Genomic DNA, 22,190 nt, shown 5'->3' on the forward strand with positions numbered 1-22,190 from the left:
TAAAAAGGCAGATGCAGGCGAGGACAGTACTGCTGGAGAACAGAAACTAGGAAAAGTAGCCAGCAGAAATCTTAACAAAGAGGCATAAGCTGTAGAAGGGGTGCCCTGGTCCATTGCATCTTCTTTGTCAGAGGAAACAGGCGACAACAACAACTCTGCTGGAGCCTGAGGAGCTGATGGAGCCTTCTTGAGTAGGCTCAAAATACTATACAGCTTACTCTGAATGGGGTCTGATACAGTTGCAGGCACCTGAATACCAGATGCAGGAGCCTGGTTACAAGGAATCACCTGTGTAGCCAAATGTACAGGGAGCTGAATGACGAAACTCCCAACGAAGGCGAAGATGTAGGAGTGACAATCGAAGAAGTACGCTGTGAAGGTCGAGGTATGGGAGCTCTGAAACCAATGGAAGTTCAGGTGCTACAGGAAGCAGAGACATCTTAAGGTGTTCAGGCACTACAGAATACGACGGTGCACCTGGGAGTTTGGGTGCTAATGGGCGCACATCCTCTACTGGGAGCTTGTGTGCTACCTTACGAATGGGAGCTGCTGGGCGCTCGGGCTCTACCGGACGCTCTGATGCTACTGGGTGCCTGACTTCAAAAGGAAGCTCCGACACTGCTGGGAGCTCTGGCTCTTGATGACACTCCTCAGAAGAAGTCATTCTAGAAGATGAAGGGTGCCTGCGGGAAGCTTGGCACCTCGGCGGTGAAAGCAGATTCCCTGCTGCAAGGTTATCCAAAGAAAAATGCTCCGGGCTTTCCCAGTGACTACATGAGGGGCGTGCAGGATCCTTATTCTTCTTACAAGGCACTGGAGAAGAGTGCGACACATCCACCGCATGCCTTTTCAAACAGGGTGACTTGTCCGCAAGGCACCATTGATGCCTGGGACTTAACTCCTCTGAACTCAACAACATGCAATGCACATCCACTGACAGACCTTTCCAATGGCTCTTTGTTGCAACCTGGGATATGTCAACAAGTTGAACCGAGGGGGCGACTGCTCATGGGCAGAACCCACGGACCTCCAGTTTGATTTCTCCCAGGTTCTGGGGAGTATGCCAGGGATCTTCGCCTAGGAGAATCGGCAGGACTAGCAGCCACCTCCTCCACCAACATTTCACTAGCACTGGGCACTCTGAACCACTTTTCTTGTTCATTAGGACTTTCACAGAAGACACTAACTGGGCAACAAATTCTACTATTAACTCAAATCTTCTACCAATTTTACACTCGAGGCTAGCCATGAGGTTGGGTTCGGAAGCATGGGAGCCGGATAAAGGAGAGGACGGAACAGTTCGAGGGGGGTCACAGAAAACACAGGAACATTAGAATCTGATTTATCAACAGACTATTCCAGACTAGCTAATGACTTACTATTCTCCCTAGCAGTTGCCTTCTTTTCTTGTCCCTAGCCAGTTTCTTTAAGTGAGATTCTAAAGCTTCCACTTTTTCAAGTCCCAATCTGCACACTCTTGACATCTCAGATCAACAGAGCACGCTTGCCCCCTACACTATGCACATCGTATGCAAGTCATAAGATTCTTCTGTCAGACGAGTATTGCAGCCTTTGCTGCAATACCTAAAGCTAGAAACACTTGAGTCAGACATCGTGAAAATCAAGTAGAGTCAAATTCGGGAAAAAAGTTGTGATTCGTTGATAAGGTCTCAATAAAGAACGCCTATCGCTAACTAAATATGCTGAAAGGCTACCAATAGAAGAATACTTCACCATTTGCTGATGAAAAACAACCAGGAAAGTATGAATTCCAAAATTAAAACTGCCAACCACTGGACTTCAACCATCCGCTGGCAGAAACAAATTGAAGCTCTTTGCTAAGTTGTTCCTTTCTTTCCCCTAAAAGTGGGCAGGGCAAGTCCTCTACCCCAAAACAAACTAGCATGACCCATGAATTTCAAAATTTTAAGCTTCCAAATGAGTGAAACTAATAGCTATGTAATTACTGGGTAAGTTACTTATATAAAAATACTATTTCAGTGGAAGGCAGAGCCACTGAATGTCTCACACTGTTTGCAAAGGAATGATGTGTCCATAAGAGCTCTTGAAAACTATTGTCAGGGATCATGACTTACAAACATCAAAAGGTATTACCACAGATGATGAATCCATGAGTAATGTAACCACACGTAATAAACTTTCCATCAAAATCTTTTTGAATGTGTGCATGTATGTATCCCTTTTCTTATATGCCAAGCAATGGTACTCTGTATGTGGTGTCATGGACGAGTGGACCTGGGAATTTATTAAAGTCTTTTCTGGATCGGGTCCCGTGTCAGCCGGTGAAAAAGTCCATTCAGCACTTATTTCTAGGTAATTCCGTTGCTAGATACCAGAGAAAGCTAAATGAAACGCTGGAGTTACTACCCCCAGAGCGAGCTCCATTAGATGGAGTCGTGTATGGAAAAGGGTGAACTATATAAACACGGAACCTTATCCTATAGAGATCCCAAAGTCAAAAGTCCCACCGAGAGGTGCCGTTACAAACCCATGCACCACTCGCGGATTGTACACAAATCACTGCTAGCCTCATTCCATTTCAGCATGCACCTTTGGTCACACGTGATTTTGTTGTGCTCTTTATTTTGTGCTTTTTTGCATCGTTATGGCATCCTCACAAGGTCTTTCTCCATCAAAGTTGAGTACCAGTGTTTGGTTGTTGTTTGAGGCGATTGAGGCTCCGTATTTCCCTTTAGTTTAGTAATTAAGGGGATTTATAACACCCGTCTCGATCTCCTCTCGCGGCCTCACGTGACCTCCCTGGGAAGGTTCGCGGTCTTGGGTCGCCTTGTTTTTCAATCTTTTTCACTGTTCCTCTTCATGTTTAGGATGTATTTCCTATTTGTGATGCCTAATTTAAGTGATTTTGATTGATTTATTTTATTCTGTGAACCTTTGCTTCGGGAAGTGAGGGCTGTCGTTTAGGCTACGGGCTACCCCCTCGGGCCTATTCGCCTCTTATCAATTCCATAACATGCCTTATTTTTGCCCTTCACTTCTCTTAGCTTCTGGGAATTTTATTTTCATTGGTACTGTTAAGATTATTTGTTTAATTTTTACCCTTGTGTTCGGATGCATTTGATATATGTTGATTATTATGGATATTTCTTTCGTCGGAGGGCGGCCATTTCCCTTCACGTCCACATCGGGTTGGGTCTGGTCCTCCTCTTATATACGTCTACTATTAGTTATTTATCCATTTATCATGGGTTGGTTGTTAGCTTTAGTTTTCCCCCATCCTAGTTTATCATGGGCGTTAGGCTATAGCCCCCCCCTTTTTCTATGAAAAAGGGGGGGGTCGATCATACGTATTCGTACGCATGACCATCATTGTGTTTTGTGTGCGTTTTTCCAGTATGGCACTCTCCTTAAGTTTTGGCTGGGGTCTTTTCATCTTACGTTTTCCCTCTCCCTGTTTCGGCTTTTCGCGTAGGCTAATAAGCCTCTTGGTTAAGCTGGAATAGCGAGGGATGTCGCGTAGCCTACCCTAGTTCTGTCATTTCTTAAGGTTAGTTTCCAGCTTCTGGTTATGTCGACACACCCTTACCACTCCCCCCACCCAAATGCTCCCTCTCCCCTTGATTCGTTTTCAATCTAGTTAACTTATCAAGGCTTGGGAGCATTTCTATCCTTTTAGCCTATAGCCTGTGTCCCCTTCCTCTGCATTGTTTGGCCTGCCCATGGTACGGTCTCTGACCTTACCAGGCTTTACCCCTCTAGGGGCTGTTGGTGGCAGGGTGCTTCCCCTCTCCGTCCACCATCTTTTGGCCTTCTTTGCCCCCCCTCCTTCTGACCATGGAGGTTGTTCCTCCCCCTCTCCTGTTTCTCTCGCGCTCGCTGGGTAGCTATCTCAGCCAGCGAGTGGACATGAGGGCCCGGAGCGCCCTGAGTGTGCGATCCCACTCTCTGGTGGCTTTTTTACGGTTCTTCCTCCTGGTCTGTTCATCCCTCCCTTCCTTGCGTCAGGCCTCTTTTCCTCCGGCCTGTCTTCTTATTAGACGGCACTCCGGTTTGGATGTACTCTAGAGCCAGTTAGTGTTTTCCACCTGACTGTCTTCGTGTCCGGGCCTTTGACGTTTCCCTTCTTTTAGCTAACTACTGTCCGCTATACTGTTATCCGGCGCATTCCTTCCTTCCCGCTCCGGCGTTCTAGTGTTTACCGTCACATACCACCGTTATCGCTAGTCTCAGAATTTGATTCTCTCGTTGCCGGAATGCGCCTACTCGGACAGTTTTAACCTTCCCATTATGTTTTGTATCCGTCACATACTTTAAGGCATGTTACTCGGCTAGTTCCGGTGTGTTTGTTATGTTTTATTATGTAATTTATGTATGAGGTTTTATTTTAGTCCGGTTTCCTTCCAGGTCATTCCATCAGGTTTCACGGTTCTATTATACTAACGTGTTGCTCCGCACACTACTCCGCACCTTACACGGTGTACTCATAATCTCATACTTTTACAGGTGGTGCGCTGCCAAGAACAGGGTGCTCCGCAGCCTGCATCAGGCCAGCGGCCACGAAGTTTGTAGATCCCACTCGGGTGTGCGGTCCACATAGGGGATCTCATAGTTTGGCACCCTGACGGATGTGATGTTTGCTACGCTCTTTACGAGCAATCTATCGATGATTCGGTAGGTTTGTCATGCATCTTTCCTTTTTAGCCAAACTGTATTTTATATGAATTACCTATTTTCTCCCCTTCGGTAAACCGCAATAATGTTATTCTTCCGGCAGGCTGACCGCAAGTCTCGCGATGCTTCGCTCCAGGCCCTTAAAGTCTGGGTCAGCGGCTTCAGACGCAACGTAGGGGCTGGCAACCCCTACATACTCTCGAAGGACATCTGCAATGTCCTTTTTCCTGGCGCCTGGATCACAGCATCGGTCGCCGACGATGTTGCTGCTCCGTTAATTGCCGGGATTCGGGAGTTGACCCAGCCCTCTCCAGACGGTTCGGCCTTGAGCGGAGGTGTTTCCGAAGATCTTGACCTCAGCCTTGAATCTCCGAACATTGTCCCGGAGCATCAAGCAGGTAAGGGGGTAAGTGAGGCAGGTTCTTCCCTGTTTAGCTCTCCTTCTTCTACCGTTTCCTCCTTCAAAGGTTTCACTAAATCCTCATACCTTACGGACGGTTCTAGATCTGCCGTCCCTAAGGTAAAGTCTGTAAAGAAAAAGACTTTAACAACTCTAGCAGGTCGATCTGAGGTTCCCTCGGCGGCGGCACGGGCGGCAAGCCCCGTTCCGTCAACGAGTACGGCCTCCCCCTCCGGGAAGCAAGCAGGGTCACAGTCGCGGAAGGTGGTTCCCCCTCCTCCTCCTACCTTCGATACGGACTCTTTCGTCGAGCTTCTTCTTGAGAGGATCGACGCGAGAGTCGACAACAAGCTTTCTGGTCTTTCCGATTCGGTACAATCTCTTTCGGAAAAGGTAGACTCACAGCAGGAATTAATCCAAGGACTTGCCGATAGCGGACCTCGCTCAAAATCCCATTCTGTTCCTGACCCCTCCACTCTCCCTCCCTTCGACCTGGGGAATCCTTGGCGTCTTGCCCTTTATGCTCCCGAGCACGAAGGTACTCTTACCATAGAGGGTTTGGGCACAAGGAGACTGGAGGAACTGGAATTCCATCCTCCGGACCTGACATCTCCCTTCACAGGTTTTGCCAGGCTGAAGGAGGAGGTTTGGAATAGGTCTGACAAAGTCCCTAAGGAGACCGTTATCTATCCTAGGGACCAAGCCCAGTCGTCTTTGATGAGGACGCTTTACGGAGTGGCAAGCGGAGAACACTAGGCTCACACCAGCCAAGGGAGTGTTCACTATGTTCACTTTAGGTGATATTCTCCTTCCTCCTTGTACTTCGAAAGTGGCCTCTCTGACTAGTCAGGCTTGCTTAGAAGGTAAACCTCTTCCTCATCTCCGGGAGACGGACCCAACATCTCTCGTCTTTCCCGGAGGCACCGAGTTCTGGAAGGGAGCCCCAAATACGTTCACGGTGTCTCGTCTTGACCCAGACTGCACTTCTGACCTGTTCAGTGAGCAGCTCCCTAAGATCCCGGAGTCGCTTCTGAAGGCGGAAGCTGAAAGTCAGGATAGGCTCGCCAGGTCCTTGAACTCCCTGACTTTGGCAGAAGCAACTTTGGTTTACAGGGAAGATTCTTTGTTCCAGGTCTTGATGAAATCTCTCTTGGCGAGTTTTCAACAAGACCTGTTTGACTTTATAACAGCTCGGCTGGCCTGCCGGAAGCATATCTTTTCGGCAGCCACAGTTCGACATGAACCAAATAAGCTTCTGAAGAGTTCTATCTGGGGAGCTAATCTTTTCCCCCAAGAAGAAGTTGACGCAGTCTTATCTGAGGCGGCTAGGGTCAATCAGAGTCTCCGTTCTCGTTGGGGTCTGCCCTATAAACGGAAGCAGTCAGATCTTGCCGGACCTTCCCCAAAGTCCGGCAAGAAACTTAAGCGATTCAAACGCCTCCCGGCTCAGTCTTTTGTCCAGGCTGTCCAAGTTCCCTTACATGACCAACCATCAACCTCTTCCTCCCAGCCTCCGCCTCAGTATGTTCTGGTTCAGCCGGCACATCAGTCTCTTGCTGCCCCCTCCTACGTCTCCTCCCCGGCTTTCAATGCTTCATATGAAAGCCAGGGGAAATTTCGCTCTGGGCAGTCAACCAGAGGCAACAGGCCCCGAGGCTATTTTAGAGGAAGGGGAGCCCCCCGCTCCTCTCCCAGGAACAGAGGAAGTCGAGGCTCCAGAGGAAGGAAGCAAACACCGGACCAATGACATACCTCCAGTGGGCGGGAGGCTGTACCATTTTCGGGCCCGGTGGACCTTCTGTCCCTGGGCTCAGAGTATAGTTTCAAGGGCCTAGGGTGGAGTTGGATCGACGGTCCCCCTCCACCAGTCAGGTTTTACCAGACACCCGACCAAGGATCTCGAGGACTTTGTGAAGGATCTATTACAGAAACAGGCCATCAGAAAAGTGAGGGCACTGAAGTTCCAAGGCAGGCTCTTCAGTGTTCCCAAGAAGGGTTCCGACAAGCGGAGAGTAATTCTGGACTTGTCCCGTCAGAATTAATACATTCGTTGCGACAAGTTTCGGATGCTTACAGTCTCCCAAGTTCGGACCCTACTGCCCCCGTGGAGCCGTAACCACCTCTTTTAGATCTTTCCGACGCCTATTATCACGTCCTGGTTGCAAGAAGGTTCTCCCCCTTTCTGGGGTTCAGGCTCGGAAGGCGGGCATACTCTTTCAAGGTGATGCCTTTCGCCTCAACGTAGCCCCAAGGATTTTCACCAAGTTGACAGAAACGGTCGCGCAACAACTCCGGTCTCAAGGGATAGCGCTGGCCGCGTATCTAGACGACTGGATCATCTGGGCATCCAGCGTCGAGGAATGCCGGAGGGTTACAACCGTTGTGGTCAGCTTTCTGGAATCTCTGGGCTTCCGTGTAAACAGGGAGAAGTCCCGCTTGGTTCCGAGCAGTTGTTTTCAATGGCTAGGAATCCAGTGGGATCTGAATTCTCACAGGCTCTCTCTTCCACCAACCAAGAGGAAAGAGATAGCCAGAGCAACCAGGCAGTTTCTCAAGTCCAAACGAGCCTCTCGACGGGCCCAAGAAAGAGTCTTGGGCTCCCTTCAGTTCGCTTCAGTGACAGATCTGTTGCTGAAGACAAAACTGAAAGATATAAACAGAGTATGGCGAAGTCGAGCAAATATCAGGCTCAGAGACAAGGTGTCTCTGATTCCTCCCATCTTGAAGAAGAGACTCCGGCCTTGGTCAACTGTCAAGAGCTTGTCCAAGTCAGTTCCCTTCAGTTTCCTCCTCCGGCATTGGTTATCCACACAGACGCCTCCCTAAGCGGGTGGGGAGGATATTCTCAACACCAAGAAGTGCAGGGGACTTGGTCCACCATGTTCCGCCAGTTCCATATAAACGTTCTGGAGGCCATGGCGGTCTTCCTTACCTTAAAGAAGCTCCTTCCTCCCAAGAAGATTCATATAAGGCTGGTTCTGGACAGCGCCACAATAGTCCACTGCATAAACAGGGGGTTCAAAATCCAGCCGGATCAACCAGGTAATGATTGCACTTTTCTCCCTGGCGTGCAAGAACAAGTGGCATCTGTCTGCCACTCATCTTGCAGGGGTCCGGAATGTCGTGGCGGATTCTCTATCGAGGACAGCTCCCCTCGAGTCGGAGTGGTCCCTAGACAGGGACTCCTTCAATTGGATCTGTGACCAAGTTCCGGGCCTGGAGGTAGATTTGTTTGCAACCAAGCTCAACAACAAACTCCCTCATTATGTGGCTCCCAACCTGGACCCTCAAGCTCTCTCCACGGACGCAATGTCATTGGATTGGAACAGGTGGAAGAAGATTTATCTGTTCCCTCCGGTAAACTTGTTGTTAAAGGTCCTTCACAAACTCAGGACATTCAAGGGTCAAGTAGCTCTAGTGGCTCCCTACTGGCCAAAGAGCAGCTGGTTTCCACTTCTGCTGGAACTGAAACTTCGCCACATCCAAATCCCCAGTCCAAAACTGACACAGGTAGTACAAACTCAGGCTGTGTCAGCTTCCTCAAAAATTCAAAATGCCCTGGCTTTGTGGACTTTATGAAATTTACGGCTCAGAGGGATGCTAATGTTGATCCTATTAATACCATGTTCTTGGAATCAGATAAGCGGGTCTCTACTCTACGGCAGTACGACTCAGCAGTTAAGAAGCTAGCACTCTTTTTGAAGGAATCTGATGCTACAGTAATGACCACAAATTTGGCAATCTCCTTTTTTAGGTCACTGTTTGAGAAGGGTTTAGCCTCCAGTACTGTTACTACAGTCAAATCGGCTTTACGGAAAGTATTTTTGTGCGGTTTCAAAATGACCTCACAGATCCTTACTTTTCTTCCATCCCTAAGGCCTGTGCACGGCTGAGACCAGTAATCCGTCCACATACGGTTTCCTGGTTTTTTGAATGATGTGTTGAAATTAGCTTCAGGTATCGACAATCAGTCTTGTTCCTACCTTTCCTTGTTGAGAAAAAACGTTGTTCTTAGTCAGCCTAGCTTCGGGTGCTAGAATTTCAGAGCTGTCTGCACTCTCTAGGAAACCAACCATGTTGACTTCCTTCCATCAGGGAGGTTTTGCTGATTCCTCACCCTAAATTCCTAGCCAAAATGAAGATCCGCAAAATTGGTGGTCGCCTTGGAAAATTCTCCCTCCTCAAGACCTGTCCCTATGTCCAGTTCATACATTGAGGGCTTATTTAGACAGGTCCTCTCACATCTCATCTGGTCCTCTTTTATCAGAGAAGGGGGTAATATCTCTATGCCTGCTATTAGACAACAGATCCTATACTTCATCAAACAGGCTAATCCTGACTCAGTCCCAAGAGTTCATGATATTAGGGCTGTGGCCACCTCCATTAACTACTTCCATTACATGAATTTCACGGATCTTACCAAGTACACTGGTTGGAAGTCACCCTTAGTTTTCAAACGGCACTATTTGAAATCTTTAGAAGCCCTTAAATTCTCAACAGTTGCGGCAGGGAACGTTGTCCCTCCCTCTAGAACCCTTTCTGATTCCTAGTCAATTCTTCCTCCACTGCCTCAGTTATCCCCTTACAGTCATTTCAGTCAGGCATGCCTTGATCTTGTCCCCTGACCGTGTTATCTGTATTTTTGTCCAAGTGACACATTTATGTTATAATGTTTACAGTTTTGTATAATTAATTTGTTTAAGTATATTTTTACATTGTCATGTTAATTTTAAGCTCCCACCAGTTCCAACTGTACATTACTTGTTATTATTGCTAGCAATTAAATTGTTCGGTGGACCTTTGGTCTTCTGTTCCCCTTACATTTTGTTATCTCTTACAGTATAAGAATGATATTTATTTCTCTGTTAATTTTTCACCGGCTGACACGGGACCCGATCCAGAAAAGGGATTTTGACAAAGGAAAATCTATTTCTGGAGAGGGGACCGTGTCACCCGTGACCCACCCCTATCGTGTGTTGTCTCCCCATAGTAAACATCATTCTAGTGGGGTGGTGCTTTCATGGAATGCGGCTAGCGGTGATTTGTGTACAATCCGCGAGTGGTGCATGGGTTTGTAACGGCACCTCTCGGTGGGACTTTTGACTTTGGGATCTCTATAGGATAAGGTTCCGTGTTTATATAGTTCACCCTTTTTCCATACACGACTCCATCTAATGGAGCTCGCTCTGGGGTAGTAACTCCAGCGTTTCAATTAGCTTTCTCTGGTATCTAGCAACGGAATTACCTAGAAATAAGTGCTGAATGGACTTTTTCACCGGGTGACACGGTCCCCTCTCCAGAAATAGATTTTTCCTTTGTCAAAATCCCTTTTTTGGAATCAAATATTCCAAACAAGATATATAGTATTTATACTGTACAGAGCTTGAGTAAAGATTCAGGTAAATTTGGTACTAAAAAGCTACAGAACACTATGATTTTATTACTACAGTAATGTAATATTTATTTCAAAGAATATGAAAGGAAACAATAGACTACCCTTCCATTTTAAGGAATCAAAACACAGTGATAAGTAAACGATAGATAAAACTTATTCAAAAACCTAATGACTCAAAACAAGCTAATACTAAAACATATAAAACTTAATGTTGGCAGTGATCAAAACATAAGCTAACTATGAAGAAAATACGAACTAGGCTAACATTTGGTAACAAGCTGTCACTTAACGACACAAAATTAACTAGTACAGTACTTAAAAAGTAAACGCAATCCAAAAAATGAAACACTAGCTCTCCATTATGAATAAAAGAAAGCTAGTGCTTAAAGATTTTTCATTAGCGTGAACCATCCTAAGTGTCCTTACCTGATTGTCATTAGTAGTTTATTGGCAGTTTTCCACCTCTAGTTGTACAAATCTAGGGGAAAGAAAATCCAAATACAATACAAGGAATGAAAGGAAATAAAATAAAGGAAATTCTTGATGAAGAATAAAAAAAGAAAGAACTGATGATTCCAAACTGTAGAGACGCTGTCCTCTACACAAAAATAATGCAACTCTTTCCTACCAGAAACTGGGTGATCCACCCACACAAGCACAGTCATTATCTCTTTTAGGGGGGGCTGAGGTGTATGGGCAACATGGTGCCCTGAAATGGTCTTAATTATAGATACTAGGTTCAACATTTTTTTTCATAATCATTTCTATGTTTTATTTTGTTTACACTTCACTATCTATAGATTATTTTACTGTGCTTTTCCAATATTATAATATTTTGAAACTGCTGCTTTAAATGTAAATTTTTAAACACTTAGCAATCAACCCATTCCAGTGTTCTTTCAAGCTAATATCATGAGCAACTTCTATTAATTTTCAGATGCAGAGAGATTCTAAGATTTTCAATCTGAATTGATGAGATTTTCTATACTATATACCTCAATAGAAATCATAAAAAATTCTACAGTTAAGAGAAACAGAAGATACTTTTTTATACCTTCAAATGTCTTGCCTAATTAGCAATTCACCCAAGTGCCTCTGATTGCCTCATAATAAGTCATTAAGTTCACCAGAAAGCTAACATTGCATCTACCAGCTACTTTAAAGGCTTCTGGCTCTCCAGAGTAAAGCAATCCGTGGTCCTGTTATTTGCAAAAATTGATCTGCCACATCAGGAAAAAGGTTCCAAAGGAAGAAAAGACAATGATGAAAAAGAAATTGATACTGTATGACAAATCTAAATATAGATGTGTTAGCTTAAAAGATTTTTTTACTTTTAAAGGCTGTGATTTCCTGTAGCAGTGAGGACCTTCAATGTTTGAGCCATAAACATACTGTAAGGGAAAGCAATGATGAAGTCATAATGCCATCCCATGACTTTCTTTGGTGCAACTGCAGAGGGGTAGTAGACAATTATCAGTATATAATAATACCACCCTGTTTCATCTACTTCAGTAATAAAAGTAGATGATATAGAAGTGAGAGAGAGAGAGAGAGAGAGAGAGAGAGAGAGAGAGAGAGAGAGAGAGAGAGAGAGAGAGAGAGAGAGAGAGAGAGAGAGAGAGAGAGAGAGAGAGAGAGAGAGAGAGAGATCATCTTTAAGAACTATGTTAATGCAAAATCCAAGATGTCTTCTATTGGGAAAATTACCATGACCAGAATGCACAATTTTTAAATAAGGTTCTTGAATTTTTTTTAATGGGGGATTTAAATTTTTGCTTCTAATCAGTTGTTTTCCTTCTGTTATCACATAACAAGAGCCAAGTATGTGAAGTCACCTCATAGTCCAACTTAATTATGACTGCCCTATAATTCTTAACCATAAATGATATCATCACTATAATCCTCAACTAAAAGTGCTTTCATGCACCCAGTAATGATACTGTAATAATAACATACCAACATAAGACCAAACAGACTGTTACATAAAAATAAAGGTGGTTAAGGCATTACTAAGCATCTTCTTGCAGTTCATAAAACTTTAATTTATTAAATTTAGTTAAGCATTTGCAGCAAAGGTAGATCCAGCAAATGAATATCAAACAGGATTTGATAGTCCAAAAATAGAATGGTAAAGATAAAATACTGCAATTCATAAAAATATATCAACAATAAAATTTCAACTGAAAGATGAGTATTGCACTCAAATGTACAGCAACTTAATATAAATTTTCATTATAAAATTTATTATTTGGATACTTACCTACTGTTAAAGTTAGCTTACATCTCTGCACCGATAGGCGAGTCGGCATTCAAACAAAAGATCAAATGGCTGCCCGGATGACTGCCTAGTTCACATGTTCTCCACCAGGTATGTTTCGAATGTTTAAGCTCTTATCAGAATTCTTGACAGCCTACAAGCTGTGGGAAGGCTGGGTGGGGTCTACTTTAAGAGTAGGTAAGTATCCAAATAATATATTTTATTATGAAAATTTATATTATTTGGGATGAATCTTACCTACTGTTAAAGTTAGCTGATTCCCACATTGAGAAGAGGACAGGGGATAGTGCAACTAGACCAAAATTCACTCAGCCAATCAAGCTAAAGGTTTCTTGCATAAAACCCAAAACATTCTTACCTGACCTGGAATCCTTTCTGGATCTTACTGTAGCCAGAAATTGGATTCATTCAGGGGGCAAGGCTCTTATACGTGTGCAGCGAAGAGCAGCCTTGCGGAGAAAACCACTCCAATCCAGCTATAATGAGACAGAAGTAGCATGAGGGGACCCCTGTACCTGGGTCCAAAAGCCCCATATAACGAGTCACTAAAAATAAATATCATTAAATATACAGGTACTCTCCTATACAATATATGTACCTTCATGCTCCCCAAAATACTAAAATTGTTATTTCATGATAAAATTAAGCTTCATATATACATATAATTACCAAGCCCTACTAGCCCACAGCAGCTTAAATTTTAAAAATCACGGGCTCTTCTATTGTTTTTGTGTAACAACAGGAACAACTAAGCAGAAGACATTTCATTTGTGCTGTTATGTCCATGAGATGGGAGGAGGGCTCCAATCTGTAATTACTTGGTAAGTATATATGAAACTTAATTTCATCATGAAAATAACATTTTCATACAAGTAACTTACCAAGTAATTACATAGCTGAGCCCCACACTGAAAGGAGGTGGGATACATGGACATATACTCCAAAACATTCAGTCATGAAAATGAATATGAAATAGACAGCTAGCATTGATACAATGCTTGTTGTTTCCTTACCTGGTAAGAGAGCTACTGCAGCTAATTACTCCCTCTGGTTGGTGCTCATCTTGACCTGTAGTGATGTGGCGGAATAGCCGCGAGGCACCTCTACTTTTAAGTGGGAACTTTGGAGTGAAGGACAATTCCGATGGCTCACAAAGCATAAAGAACAGGTGCCCTTGCCCTGGGTGCAGTACCAAAAAAACAATAACCAGACAACGCTGTCACCTACACTGAAATTTAAAAACCACCACCCATCCACTGAAAACTGGTGGGCACTCTGGGTACAGAGTACCCCCAGGCTCCCCAATGACTTGACACCCTACCTCAAGGCAAAGAGATTAAGTAACTTACCAAGTATTACATAGCTGAACCCCACACTGAAAGGAGGTGGGATACATGGACATATTCTACTCCAAAACATTCAGTCATGAAAATGAATATGAAACAGACAATTGCTAGCACTGATACCATGCTTGTTGTTTCCTTATGGTTGGTGCTCATCTTGACCTGTAGCGATGTGGAGGAATAGCCGCAAGGTACCTCTACTTTCAAGTGGGAGCTTTGGAGCAAAGGACAATTCCGATGGCTTGCAAAGCATAAAGAACAGGTGCCCTTGCCCTGGGTGCAGTACCAAAAAACAATAACCAGACAACGCTGTCACCTACACTGAAATTAAAAAACCACCACCCATCCACTGAAAACTGGTGGGCACTCTGGGTACAGAGTACCCCCAGGCTCCTAATGACTCGACGCCCTGCCTCAAGGTGAAGAGATCAAAGATAAAAAGGAATGCTTCCTATGCTTCTTTCCCCAATACCATGCCACCCACTCAAAAAAGTCCCAGGGTACTGCAGTTTTCAAACACTGTTTCTATTTCTTTTAAATAGTGTGACGTGAATATGAACTTACCCTTCCAGAAAGCAGACTGTAGAATTGCAGAGAGTGACATATTATGCCTGGAAGCAAACGAGGTGGCAACCACTCTTATGTCGTGTGCTTTCACCTTGAAGGTATGCAGGATGTCATGTTGGGTCCAAGAATGTGCCTCGGTGATAAGATCCCTTAGGAAGAACGGCAATGCATTCTTAGAAAGAGGTCAGGAAAGGATTCTTGACAGAGCACCAGAGATTGCTAAAAGGACCTTGGATTTTCTCAGTTCTGTCCAAGTAAAGTAATACTGTAAGGCCCTAATAGGCCAAAGGACCCAGGGCTTGGATGGTGTCTTGTTTTTAGCCAAGAAACCAACCGAGAATGAAAGCGCATACTGCGTCTCCCTAAGCGAATCCTATCCATTTGTCTATGGCCTGAAGTTCGCTGACTAGCTTGGCAGTGGTCAAAGTAACAAGGAATAAAGTCTTACGAGTCAGGTTCTTGAGCAACGTGGAACAGAGGGGCTTGAAAGAGGGGCGCATTAACCACTTTAAAACCACATCTAGATTCCATGATATGGAATCAACTTTCATCTGCTTGGAAGTCTCAAAAGATTTAATCAGATCGCTAAGATCCTGGTTAGAGGAAAATCTTCAGAGTCTCGTGCATCCTGAACCAGTGTCGGATAGACCTCTCACCGTCTCAGTTCAGGCACAGAGTGAGAGAAAGAACCAAGAAATGCAAGTGTCTCGGTTCTTCCTGCAGTACTGAGTTTTGAGTGCTCAGTCAGGTTCCCAGACTGGTGTCCAGGTCTCGAGGGTTTGAGCGCCTGGAGGGGCAAGGAGGGGGTTCCCATCAGAGGTCCTGCGGGACTTCTGAGGGACTACCTCTCTTCGGAGAGGCAGTGTGTTCTCTCGTTTGGCTCTTCCCGGCCCTTGGGGTCAGGAACCAATTCGCATTCCTCACTGGGGTCTTGTGTCTCAGGAGCATCGAGTGTGTAACCTTTCAAGGCCACGCTCTCGATTCGTTCCTAAAAGTCTGCGTCTAAGACTGATTCTGTGCCTGTCCCTCCTTGGTTTTCTTTGGAAGCCGAGAGGAGCTTACTCTTGATGATTGTTCTTACAAGATTCGGGAGTCTCGCTGAGCCCTTGGACTCCTTGGGATCGCGAACGCTCAACTAGCGAGTCAAGTGTCCTGGATTCTGCAGAATCTTGGGCACTCCCCAAACCAGTACTAGGGAGTCCGCTCTCCAGTCTGGTTTAGGCACAGGACAAAAGGTGTCGAAACATTCAGATGTTCCGACACTTCCTGCTTGCTTCATTTTGAGTACTCGGTCAGTTCCAAAACTCATGTCTCACCCCTGGGTTCGAGCACTCAGGTTAGCAGACAAGAATCCCCTTTAAACCTTCTCGAGGGGCTTCGGCCTCAGAGGAGATTAAAGCATGTCTTGAGGACAGCGCTAGCTCACGGCTGAGCTTTCCCGGCTCAGCTCGGCTCAGCCCTGCTTGCTCTTCCAGCCACTGATTGTGTTTACGTGATCAGTTCGGATCAGCTCAGCTTGGCCCGCTCGCCCAGATCCTGATTGTGTTTTGAGACTGGCTCACTCGGCTCAGGTTGGCCCCCATTGCATTTATATGATTGGCTCGGCTTGCTCGGTTCGGTGAACCAAATGCTGACGATGTTCTCCTTCTTTCAGGTGACTCAGCTCAAGTGAACTTTCGCTCTCTTCAGTGTTAAGAGCTTCACCGTGGCATTAGCGCTCTCCTTCCTCCATGCTGCCATCATCACCTCTGGTTGATGATCGCCCGCAGTCGGCCTCTCCTGCTGGTTCTTCTAGCAGGACAGGTAAGGGTGCTTTTCTCCTTTCCTCTTCCCTCAAACCCTTTCAGTTGCTGCTGGGAGATGTGAGTCGGATAGAGGACTCCAACAAGTTTTGTTTCTTATCAGAGTTCCACTACAAGGATCTACGTCTCGGGCTTGGTCCTCGGATTGGCTCGCAGTACAACCAAGTAGTTGAGGATGGTTTTCTGGGTTCTAGCAAGGTTATCCCTCCAAGGAGTAGAGATCAAGAGTTCGCGCCCCAGGAGGACTCGAGGGTCTTTTCTTTCGCATACGGACAGCCTCAATTTTCTTTTTGCAGAGATCTTAACACCAATTCGTTAGCAATGATCTCAGGAAGAGGACCATGCATCCCCTGTGAATAACTCTCCACTGCTCCTTGCATGTGTTTGTTGGGGCTGCCGCAGTTTTTGCTTCCTATAAGGGCTCTTTCGACCAGATGAATGCCTTTTCCCTGGAGCCACCCAATAAAGCTCCTTCCCCTTCCTCTTCCTCGACAGAAGCGATTTCTTCTTGCCTCGGAGGGGTCTTATGCCGAATAGCAGATTGTCCTAGCTCTGGCTCGTCTGGACTCAGGTCTGTCGCTTTTTCTCTTTGCCGCAAAGGGTGTTTCCTCTCGCAAAAAGAGACAGCGAACCTGGAGGACACCACTTTGGTACCCCCCAGGTAGTCTCTGATGAATCTGTGATTCTTCACTTTTTCAAGGCTTTGCCTCCTCGGATGCAATCATTCCTAAAGAGGTCTCTGCCTTCTAAAGACTGTTGCCATTCTGGGGGGTAGGTTCGCCTACCCAGCACCAGACAGCAACCTGTGGGCAATTCTGGTGCTACGAAGGGACACTGTCCTGATTCCGATCTCCAGTCTAGTAAGTCCTGAGTTGTCACATTCCCTCAGAAACGGACCTTTACTCGGTTCTGCCTCCCTCTTTTGCAGAGGCGCTTGCAGAACACCCAGCCTTCCTCATTCTCTTCTTAGAAAGTGCACATACGTGTGTCTCTTTCAACCTTCTTTCCACTGGGAAGAGGGCAGAGGGAGGAGAGGAAGGGAAAACACTTGGAACGGCGTTCTCCTCCTGCTGGTGCCTTGATGAAGGAATGACTGTCAAGTCATTGGACTATATGACAGCAACACAGACAAGACCTGGCAGTGGGTATGCAGTGGAATCCTTCACGAGAAGTGTATGTTTTCCTCCGTGTCTCGGCCACCTTTCATCAAACTTCTGTTCCGTCTATTCTCCCGTGTTCCCAACTTCAGGAGCAGCCAGCCTGGCTAGAGCTAGTCGTCTTCGGTGTCCTGTCGTCACTGTAGTAGCTGTCCCCTCAAGGGCAACTTCGCCTTTCTTTCTCTTTATGGAGAATGAAGGAGATCTGCTTCCAGTTCTTAATCCTTTCCTCTCTCAAAGGATGATGGGGGATTTAGGCTGGTGCTTGATCGATAGGAACCTCTGAATATGTCTGCATATTTTCCTCACAACATACTTCTGTTTTCAGATGCACTGACCGAGGAATAGGCTCACACCTGTAAGACCGTTGTCTTTGAGGTGTGCGACTGAGACAATAAGTACCTTCTCATCAACTCCTGGAACTCTAGGCAGTTTCCTGGTCCTCCGAGAGTTTCAGGATCGGTTTTTTGAGATACTCTGAGGTGTTGTTGGGCAACAACACCACAGTAGTGGCATATGTCAACAAACAAGAGGGTCTCGTTCCCCTCCTGTTCCTTCTGTTCACTTTGCAGGTGCTCGAGTGAACTATGGTGCTCTCTGTAGAGCCATCAGCCAGATACATTCCAGGCAATTGGATGTATTGGTAAGCAAGCTCAGCCTCTGGCATCGAGTGACAGGGACAGAGGACGAAGGAGAGATAGCTAGAAGGGAAGCTACCGGAGGGAATGAAGGGGCAGTCACCAAGGACGTCATTGGAGGCAAATAACCTTCTGATGATGCCCGGCAACCCCCTCCTGATAAGGTTCCTCCTGGCAAAGCCCCCCATGGTGCAGGCGGCAAAGAAAGAGCAACACTCACACAAGACAGAAAAGGTTACAGTCATGTTCCCGAACAAGGATTGGAGGGTGTGAGGCCCAAATGATAGGGGAGTGAAAATTTATGCCCCTGACTGCCGACCCCAAGAAACACACGCTGGGGAAAGACAGCCTTACCGCAAGCCTATCAAAATCGTGGGTCTGTATATTAAATAATAAAAACACACAATATATGCATATAAACAATATAGAAGATCCCACTGGGAAAGAAGAGCTTAATGACAATCAGGCAGAAAGCTCCGAAAACACATCTACACAGCATGATGGCCAAAAGTAAATTGGAAAGTTTACATCTGGGCAGGCAGGAGTCCCGCCTAAAGGACGGTAGTTACTGCCTAACCACCTTGTTCAAGAATTTTAACAGCCGATTCCAGCTTTGCTGCAAGTAATTCCTGATGTAAAGGACCGATGGTCTGTATATCACATACGAACAATTGTAATGTTTACATCCGGGCAGGCAGGGCTCCCTCATACTGGATGGTAGTTACTGCCTAAGCACCTTGTTCAAGAGTGTAACGGCTGTTTCCAGCTTTGCTGTAAGTAATTTCTAATGTAAAGGACTGATGGTTTGTATATCGTGTAAACAAATAGCAAGCGGTCAAACACCATCCTCAATGAGATTCAAGATCATACAGCAGGTCAAGAATGATCAGGATCAGACATCATCATTAAAGTACAAATGGCACATAATTTTTGGCCAAAAAATGTATATATATAAGGAAGGATATCCTGGGGTGCCCAAGGAAAGCCACAGGGCTTTCAGCAGTACCTCATCTAGAGATGCGTTGGAGTTGGAGTCATGGAAGCAGGAGAGGTGGTAACTGAAGCGAGAGCACACACACAACAAAGGTTCAACTTGAAAGACAGTACAATGTCAGTCACCATCTGTTCCACGCATACCTTCCTCGAACTGAGCAAGGGGAGAATAAGCAGACACCTTCCCAACAACAGGAGCAGGGGTCAAAGCCAGTGAAGACTGGGAAAGAGCACGGGAGATCAGAGGTGCATTGCCTTCTTTTACTTCACAAATGACCATGAGATTTGCAGGATACCCAAGAGCAAGGTGTGCGCTGGCATGAGACCAACTTAAACTAGAAGATGAACACCGTGAAAAACTCAACATAATCTGGCAATTACATAAATTCTCAACCTCTGCAGAAAGAACAATAAGGCTGAGGGTCAATGCCAAAGGAGGACACAAACTTTGCATGTACACATATTCACACCTTGGATATTTATGATCATTCTTATCAGCTTGACGATCATCGAACATCAATCTTACAAGTCATAACCTTAATCAAGGACAAAGAAAGTGAAAGCCATCAACCACTCAAACACAAAATACTTGAATAAACTTTAACAAACATGGTGAATACAAATGCAAGACATACGTGGTCAGAGAAAATATGGCACCATTAATCAAAAGAATCAATGAGTCCTAGCTGCTAGTTAACTACCTAGTTCTCAGGCTTCAACAACTAGATCAGTTTTTTCAAAAGTAATCTATATATACGACAAGGGTTTGCATTGTGTAGAATAAACTGTTTCAACAGATTGAGCAATCCCACTGTCAGCGTACAGGCTAGCCTAGCATAATTTTTAGGTAGTAATTAGAATGACTGGTAGCAGCTATACCTGATGTTTCAATCATCCAACTGACAAATAGTACAGAATAAAAGTTGTTCAAGTCATAAAGGCTGCAACAATAACATTACCTGGTCAATTATTCAGTATTTACAGATTTCTCTTTTTGCTTCCCATAATGCTATTTGTTTTGGAATGATATCACATCAAGGTACAGTCCCCATGTCAAAGTTGGGTTAGGCAGTACATTTTTACTTTAATCCCAGCCCCAATCACATAAACCCATGCTTAGTTCCAGCCTCATAGGGAAGAACATTAAAATTTAAAAAAAAAGATAAATATATCAGTAACAGTAATCAGCAACAAATTGTAGCATGCTCTTCATATTAGCCTAAGTACAATAAGGATTAACAACAAAGCCAAAAAACTCCTTTACTGTAGAAGGAACTGGTACCATAACACGATAAAAATACCTGTTAGATTAGCCAATGATATGTGTGTTAAGAGGTTAATTTCAGGTATTTCTAAGTAATAGCTCCGCACGGACTGTATGGAACAGTTCCGCAAATACGGGAGAACTTAGGGAGCCATATGTTCAAGAAGGGATTGGCTAAGGAAATCTACTATAAAAGGAACCACACTAACCTAACATACCCTAACCAAACCTAACCTAGTAGGCCGTGTTACTTATCGGGGCTCAATGAAAGAAACACCACTTTTTTACCATAAGTTCCCCTATAAAACTGTGCATGCACAATAGCAACAATATAATCAGTTCTGAGGTTAATTACAGGTTAATTACAGTCGAGTGACAAAAAATGAAGGTAAATTCTTGATAAGTAACCAAAATATTAAAAAAGTCAATTTTCAAGGTAATACCAGACACGGAGGTAATACTTAGTTCTACCTAATTTCATACTGACCAAGAAAGAAGTCAAAGCCAATGCAAATGTTCAATAATCTATGGTGCATCCAGTTTTCTTCTCTAAAAAATACTCATCCATTGTCCCAAATTTGTAACCAAATTTTCTTTAAATTTTACTAAAATAGACTATGCTTATTCGACTAAGTTATGTTTCATTAGCATACATTAATCGGGTGTTATCTTTGACGTATACCAAAGGTTAACCAAAGGTAAAGGCAAGTTCTAACTCAAGGCAACTGAGAAAATTGACCAAGGTTATTCTAAATTATCAACCTCAGCTGAGCAGTAAATTGTCGAAATTTGCACTATCTGATTGTCCTTTGGCTTCATATACTACAATGACCAACCAATATAATATGACTGAGCCATCATTACGTTCTATTGCTTTGCCATAGCACAAAAGCAACTCATTTACTCTACAGTACTTACCTATGAACCCACAAAGAGACAAAGTCACTTTTCCGATGACAGGCACGAATTATAATTCAGTGTTTCATAATGCTTTAATATGATCCTATTCTAATGACACTTCCGATCTGATGTCAAATGGTAAATATCAAAAGTGCTTACCTGCAATTCGTAAATCTCGAATTCTCATGTTTGGCTTATGTTTATCGTTCAGCTTGTAAACTTCACTTCAGCATAAATCAGTTGAAGGGCGGAGGTTTAACCCTTACAACGGCACCTCTTCATCTTCTATTCTATTCCGCTAGTTTAAGTCTCCCTTTTCACATTGCGTTTTTTTTTTCTTCCTTGTGGACGGTCATGGGGTCCACATGCCACCGATCATAAGTTATGCACACCCAGATTGCTCCCACATGGATCATGCCTATCCAAAAGTTATCAAACAATAATTATAAAAATGAATATTTGGTCCAGGACAGATGTATGAAACAAAATCCGGTAAAAAAAAATAAACCCCTTATGGGGAGCACAAAGTTGTCGCCATTGGTAGTGCTAGACACAAACAGGCCAAGAACTTAAACACTGATATAAGAAGCTGCTGGTTACTATTTTTACAAGAGGTCACTTACAAATATACACATTTTTTAAAACTAGAGTTGCTGGAAAAATGAAAAACTGTTTATTCTTTGGTATAACAATGACAACTAGCATGTGGTATCTGTAATTGTGTACCTTTCTGGCTGTCGCAGTAGGAAATAGGTGGCGGCAACATTAGCCCCAAATGCATTATTACCTCAAATACTTTT

The 22,190-nt window shown here is 44.5% G+C and overlaps 1 protein-coding gene across 2 annotated transcripts in view; it reads right to left on the reverse strand.

The window, feature by feature from the left end:
- Window positions 1–21,813, reverse strand: part of LOC136851896 (oocyte zinc finger protein XlCOF6-like) — a 69,979-nt gene extending 48,166 nt beyond the window's left edge. The window contains exons 1-2 of one of the 2 annotated variants that reach the window (XR_010856993.1): window positions 21,550–21,813; window positions 10,875–10,926 (exon numbers count right to left, since the gene is read on the reverse strand). The gene's annotated coding sequence lies outside the window, so the exon portion shown is untranslated. The remainder of the gene's footprint in view (window positions 1–10,874; window positions 10,927–21,549) is intronic. The other variant, XM_067126235.1, reaches the window with a different exon arrangement.
- Between the last annotated feature and the right edge of the window lie 377 nt (window positions 21,814–22,190).

The sequence above is a fragment of the Macrobrachium rosenbergii genome, chromosome 24 (genome assembly GCF_040412425.1).
Source record: "Macrobrachium rosenbergii isolate ZJJX-2024 chromosome 24, ASM4041242v1, whole genome shotgun sequence".
NCBI lineage: Eukaryota > Metazoa > Arthropoda > Malacostraca > Decapoda > Palaemonidae > Macrobrachium > Macrobrachium rosenbergii.